The sequence below is a fragment of the Coptis chinensis genome, chromosome 2 (assembly GCF_015680905.1).
Source record: "Coptis chinensis isolate HL-2020 chromosome 2, ASM1568090v1, whole genome shotgun sequence".
In the NCBI taxonomy this organism is placed as follows: domain Eukaryota; kingdom Viridiplantae; phylum Streptophyta; class Magnoliopsida; order Ranunculales; family Ranunculaceae; genus Coptis; species Coptis chinensis.
In genome coordinates this window covers 86151279-86158509 of record NC_141457.1, presented here as the reverse complement: position 1 = coordinate 86158509, position 7231 = coordinate 86151279, and positions in this window count along the sequence as shown.

Genomic DNA, 7231 nt, shown 5'->3' with positions numbered 1-7231 from the left:
AACTTTTACAACATCATGACTTAATTCTGAGGCAGCAGCATTTGAATTGGGGATAGAAGGCAGGGTATGATTGGGATCATAAAGGTGACCTTGATACAAAATTCTTCCATGCAACAGTGTCAAGAAGACGAAGCAGATCCAATATCAAAAGTATTCATGATGGCCATGGTAAGATGCTCACTTCGTGGGATGACATTGGTGAACATTTACAAGGCTACTTCTCTGATTTGTTTGCCTCTGATGAACCAAATACTACTTCTAACTTTTTAGAAACAATCCCTCTCAATCTGATTTCAAATGAAGATAATATTTCTCTGTTGAAGCTAGTTACACACGACGAGATTTTTCGCACCTTAAAATCAATTGGATCTTTGAAGTCTCCGGGCCCTGATGGTTTTAATGCTTTGTTCTATAAGCATTTTTGGGACATTGTTGGTCCTAAGGTTGTAAGTGTTGTTACCCAGTTTTTTAATCATGGTTCATTTGTTAGGGAAATTAATCATACGAATATTGCATTAATTTCGAAAACTGCTTATCCTACTGCTGCTGAGCATTTCAGGCCTATTAGCCTCACTAATGTGATTTATCGGATAATTACAAAGATTATGGTGAACAGAATGAGGCCTATTCTCCAATCTATCATCAGTCCTTATCAGAGTGCGTTTTTACCGGGTAGGTCTATCCAAGATAATGTGTTGATGGCACATGAAGCTTTCCACTTCATTGAAGGCAAAAGGAATCGTAAAAATAACTTCTATGCTTTAAGTTCGATATGAAGAAAGCATATGACAGGCTCGAATGGAAGTTTATTGAAAATGTCTTGATTAGATATGGTTTTTAGCAAACATGGGTGGATCGAATCTTGTTCTGCATTTCATCACCACCCTTTTCCATTCTTCTTAATGGATCGCCTTATGGTTTCTTCAGACCGTCAAGGGGCATTCGTCAGGGAGACCCTATCTCACCATATATCTTCATTTTGTGTGCTGAGGTTCTATCACGACAATTTCAATATGCACAGGCTAATGGGAATATTCAAGGGATTAGAGTGGCCAGATCTGCTCCAGTTCTATCGCATCTTATGTATGCGGATGATTTATTGGTTTTCTTAAGAGCCGATGTGGTGGTTGCTTCTGAGTTACAGAAAATTCTGGAATAGTATGAACATGTTTCTGGTCAGAGTATTAATAGAGATAAATCCCAAATGATTCATAACAACCAATTGCAGACGGAACTGGTGACTTCTCTTCGGGCGAATCATCATGTTAAAACGACAACAACCTTTCCCACCTACTTAGGTGTCCCTGCTGCTATTGGAAGAGCGAAACAGGAACATTTCAAACCTTTGATTAAAAGGTTCCAAGATCGACTTGCGGGCTGGAAATCCTCTATTATATCTCGAGGAGGTAGACTCACGTTGGTTAACTCCGTCTTAACTGCGCTTCCAGTCTACATTATGTCATGTATCCGATTGCCTGTTTATATTATTGAAGATCTTGACTGGTACAGGAAAGCCTTTCTGTGGAATCATGAGAAAGGTCAACACAAGCTTCATTATTTTTCATGGGAACTTGCTTGTAAACCAAAAGATGATGGTGGGCTAGGGATTAAAGATTTAGAAATTCAGAATATTTCTCTACTTGGCAAAAAAGCTTGGGAGCTTATCTCGCCCACTTCTATGTGGGCTAAATGCATGAAAGAAAAATACTTCCCAAGGACTGATTTTATGAGAGCAAGATGTCTGAGGTCAGCATCTAAGATTTGGAAAACTATTATGAAGCTTAAATCTCTTCTTGCAATGGGTATCCGTTGGCATGTGGGCAATGGTCTTGCGATTCGGGCGTGGCTTGACTCATGGGTGCCTGACACACCTTCTCCTTTGCATTTGCAGCCGAGTAATTGCATCCTCAATCGTGTCAGTGATTTCATTGAACCGACTACCCAGACGTGGAAGGTGGAGGAGATTCGGAGTTATTGGTCTCTGGAATATGCGGCTCGTATTCTCTCTATACCTTTATCTATTCATTCTCATCCAGACTATAGAATATGGGCCCCTGATAAATATGGTCGTTACTCGGTTAAATCGGTGTATCTTCAAGTGCACCAATGGTTACATAATGACAACGTTCAAACTGATCCTATATTTAAGAAAATCTGGAGGGTTACAATTCCTTACAAAATCAGAATTTTCTTATGGCAATGTATACAGGAGGTAGTGCCAACTGCTGATTTTCTCATAACGAAAGGCATTAATGTAAACACGGCATGCTCTCTTTGTGAGTATGGTAATGATTCGAAGGAACACATATTTATTGGATGTCCATTCGCTAGAGCTGTGTGGTTTGGTGTTGGTATTTTCCCACAACATATCGATAACAGTTTTGCTGATTGGGTTAGGAGAATGATGACAGTTGCGTCACAACACGGGGATGCGGATTGGTGCTTATCGATTACAGCTGCTGTTATCTGGAATATATGGCTAGCTCTAAATAAATCTAGATTTGAGGATGCCACGGTGTCACCTATTCATTATATGATGAAGGCCAAAGAGTTAGTGGAGAATATGTGGCGAGAGGACAACGGTGAGGTAATTTCTGCAGCTTCATCAACGGTAATATGTAGGAGGTGGGTGTCCCTTAAATGGATACCACCACCTGTGGGTGTGTTAAAGTTAAACATTGATGGATCGTCTAGAGGAAATCCAGGTGCTGCAGGAGCAGGTTGTATTCTCAGAGATTGGGAAGGAAGATTTATATTTGGTTTGGCAGTACCGATCTTACATGCTTCCACTCTTATGGCTGAAGCGAGAGCACTATACTTTGGCTTGAGGATTTTATCTTTTCTGCATCTAAATGGGGTTCGTGTTCTAGTGGAAACGGATTCAAAGTTCATTCAACATTGCATTAGGTGCTCATCACTGGATATTCCTTGGGAGGTCCTTCATGTAATTCAAGACTACTCACATTTATTCAGTTCAATGGTATGTACTGAACTGATATGGAATTACAGGGAAGCTAACTTTGTGGTTGACGCATTCACCAATTTTGCATCTGATCGTGCTGAGGATGATGCTTGGTTATCGAATCTAATGGGTATGAAAGTGAATGTTCCAACAGGATTATTGGAATTGCTGGAAGATGGTTTTTTCTTTTGGTGGTTGAAACCGCCAAACTTTGTATGTAATTTATTGTTGTTTGATCTTACTGCTTCTTGTACAGAACGGTTTATTCCGCAATAATAACTAGCAGTTACCAAAAAAAAGAACCTTACAAGGAAAAGCTTAAGCTTATACTTTCTGACATCTCAAAAGCACGCCACATCAGCCCAAAGACCAACAGTTATTACTACCACCCCACCCATATAAAACAAAGTGTAGTCAACACTCAAACCATCAAAATAGTGGTCTTTGAGTTTATTCCAAACATTCTAATTTAGATATGTAACATGTTTTAAATTTGACATCTCTAAACTTCTATGTACAGCACTTCCGAGTCAGTCACTAACCAACAGTTTAACCAAAGACCAAATATATATATTCCCATGAACATGTATCCAAAGGTCTTACCCTTAACATCAGTATCACAACTCCACATTTCTCTCACATGTACAAGTACGTTAGATACTTCAAAACAAGGAAGTCAAGAATGTAACTACTTCACGCAATGCAATAAATTTCATACGGACTACTATGGGAAATATTTAACCATACCAATGAAACAAATAGATAAACAAAACGACAATATATCATGCATAACTTTGAGTAGATTTTTATCTCTTGGATCTAAACAAACTAACTTAAACCATTAACTAACTAATAAAATCAGTTGTTAATCCATGAAGATTTAAAAAGATTTATTTTAGACTACTCACCAATACAGAATTTATTTGCTCCTCCTGTTGTCAGCAAGATCTCCAGCAAGAAACTTCTCTCTTTCCTCTCTGTGAAATTCTCTTTTATGTAAAACTCTCTGTGTTTTACAAACCCTATCTTTTTCTTCTCTGTTTTAAAAACCCCCGAAAGGAAGAGGGTTTATCCTATAAACCCACGTCTCCTATTTCCACTAATACTTATCCTATTTTATTTTATTTATTATCCATTATTATTATTATTATTATTATACTAGGAAAAATAAAATAAAAGACGGGGTGTTATATTTGCCTTGTCAATTTATGCTATGTTTACTGTTTAGTCATTTTTATAGACGACATATAGTTGTATACTTTTTTATTTTTTTCGATAAAACTACCCTGATTGTATTAATTAATAGCTAAATTCTTACAATCATAACAATTAGCATCAAGCTGAAATTAGTACAGTTGAAACAAACATAAGCTGTAAATATATAGTAGTCTCGACATAGACTTACCAGCTCCAAGCAACCACCAGCAGCACCAAGACCACATTGGAAACTCCATCTTTTTCTCTGGGCCAGCTTCACAGTTGCTCATTCTTCCATCGTGTTGGATCTCCCAAGATGACGACTCACGAGTTATTAGGTCGTACAACATAAAACTCCACAACAAAATACTCAGATTGGCAATTCTAAACTGGAATGCCCCACCAAAGGTCCAACTAGTTAGCGGTGGCCTGACCAAGAAATCCAAACCAACAATCCGGAGAGGGGGTAGAAAATGGGAGAGAGCCATAACTTTGAACAAACAAATCATGGAGCCAACCCAGAAATGTAGACATAAGGGGCTGAACCCATGGTTTTGTCGTCGATAGAGAGATGTTAGACCAAGTAAAGCTAAATTGAAACCAACACAACCAACTGCATACCAAAAATCAACTAAATCCAACTTATTTAAAGTCTTCAGATAAGATAAGATAAGCAAAATGTGGGAAGGTGACTATACCAAAGGAGACAGCCCCAAAACCCACCACCATATCCAACGATGAAAGAGACCAACGTTGATCATCTTACGAGTTATAAAAACCCCTACATACCAACAAAAAGGAGAAGTTTTTTTTTTTCTTTTTCATCACTTCCAATTAGTAGATCTACTGGAATCAAAGAGTTTGGGGTTGTGGAGGCTAGGAATGGTAAGGTTTAGTATTAGAATATGTTCTATATGTAAAGTCTCACATTTCTATAAGTGTAGACATCTATATCTAATAGTTTCTATTCTCATGTTTTAGGTTACTTCACACCCAAGATAAGATAGTATAAATATGTAACTCTGGGTAGAGCACAATAACTTAATCACTTTAACCCTAATCAATCTCTCTCAATCAATCAATCTCTATTCTTCTTCATTGTTCTTCTTTTTCTTGGTTTCTCTCAATATCTCAATGTCACAACTCTCCTAGCATCACCACTAACATGGAATTTAACATGGTATCAGAGTGTCAGGTTCAAATCAAAGTCTAGTGGTATGCTAGGAGAGGAATCCCTCACCAACAATCAAAATCAAAATCATTTTTTTTTTCAATTTTCAGTATTCAATTCAAGTCAAGTTTTAATCTTTCTCACAAGAAGAAGTTCTTTTATCTCGATTCAAGTTTCAATATTTCTCTGCATGGATTTACTCTTCACCGGCATTGTTCATCATTCCTGTTCACTGGTACTATTCATCATACTGTTCACTGATAATGTTCATCGCTCCTATTCACGGTATTGTTCATCGTCACTGTTCATCATACTATTCATCGTACTGTTCACGGTACTGTTCGTCATGCTCAAGGCACTTTTCAAGGTTCTGCAATCTCTCGTCTCATTATTCTCCATGGTTCGAAGTTAGTATTCAAGGTTCTGCAATCTCTCTGTCTAATTATTTTCCATGGTTCGAAAGCTAGGTAATCTCTCTGTCTCCATATTGATCAAGGAGCGCACGCGCTCAAGATTGTCTTCGTACAGGCGCGCATGCCCTCTTCAGTATTCAAAGTTCGTTTCTAGTGGAAGGCGCGCACGCGCTCTGGGTTGTTCGTCTCTGTATCTCAGGTCCAGTTTTCCGTATTCTTGAACAGTTTCTCCTCGTCTAAACTAATATGATTTGGTATAATTCCTGATTATTGGTTGATAAGTTCTTTTAGAGTTTGACTCCCTTTAATGTCATGGTTCTGAGTTATATGGTGTTTCACCGACTTTATGTTTTAGCCTTCTTATTGAGGAGCTTATTATATGCTGCTATCAATGATGGTTCAGCTTTTTAGGTTTTGATTCTTTTTATGCCGCTGTGGTGCCAAGTACTCAGTATTAATCTCTCAGGTTGCAGTCACATCATCACTACCCTATTCAATTTTCATCAATCTCTCAGGTTGCAGTCACAATTACTGCACTATTCAGATACATATCTCAGGTAATCTCTCAGGTTGTAGTTACATCATCACTGCCTTATTCAGTATTCATCAATCTCTCAGGTTACAATATCATCATCACTTCACTATTCATATTCATATATCAGGTTGCAGTCATCTCACAGGTGTTCTGTTTCCAGTTTGTGCCTGTGGTACAACTTCAGTATTCAGGTTAGCTAGGCCATTGTCTACATTGACAGTTTCACTTTCCAGAACGTCTCATCTCAACAATTGTTTGAGTTCTTCAACTAAAGGCAGTTTTTTGTGAAAGGGGGAGTTGTATTCTTATCTTTTCTTTCTGCCATTCAAGCTGTAATTTGCATAGTTTGCAACATTACAGCTTGAGGGGGAGTATTAGAATATGTCATATATGTAAAATCCCACATTTCTATAAGTTTGGACATCCATATCTAGTAGTTTATATTCTCATATTTTAGGTTACTTCACACCCAAGGTAGGTTAGTATAAATATGTAACTCTGGGTAGAGCACAATATATAACTCTAGGTAGAGCACAATAACTCAATCACTCTAACCATAATCAATCTCTCTCTCTCAATCAATCAATATCTATTCTTCTCCATTGTTCTTCTTCTTGGTTTCTCTCAATATCTCAATGTCATAACTCTCCTAGCATCACCACTAACATGGAATTTAACATTTAGGTTGTGGAAGACTAATTGGGTTAAATCTAAGTGGAAAGGAGAGCTTAAGGAAGAAGGGGGAAGTGGAAATGACTGTTGTTCTCCGCAGGAAGAGTATATCTACTCCCTTAGGATTGAAAGAGATCGAGAGCGGTGGCCATTACTACAAATTCCAAAAGGGGATATCATCTACCAACTTACCGTGGCAACATTTTGCACATTTGGTAGTGTTGATCGATCAGGGTTTATCATAAACTCCTCCTACCACAAATGGTCGTTAGTTATTTTCA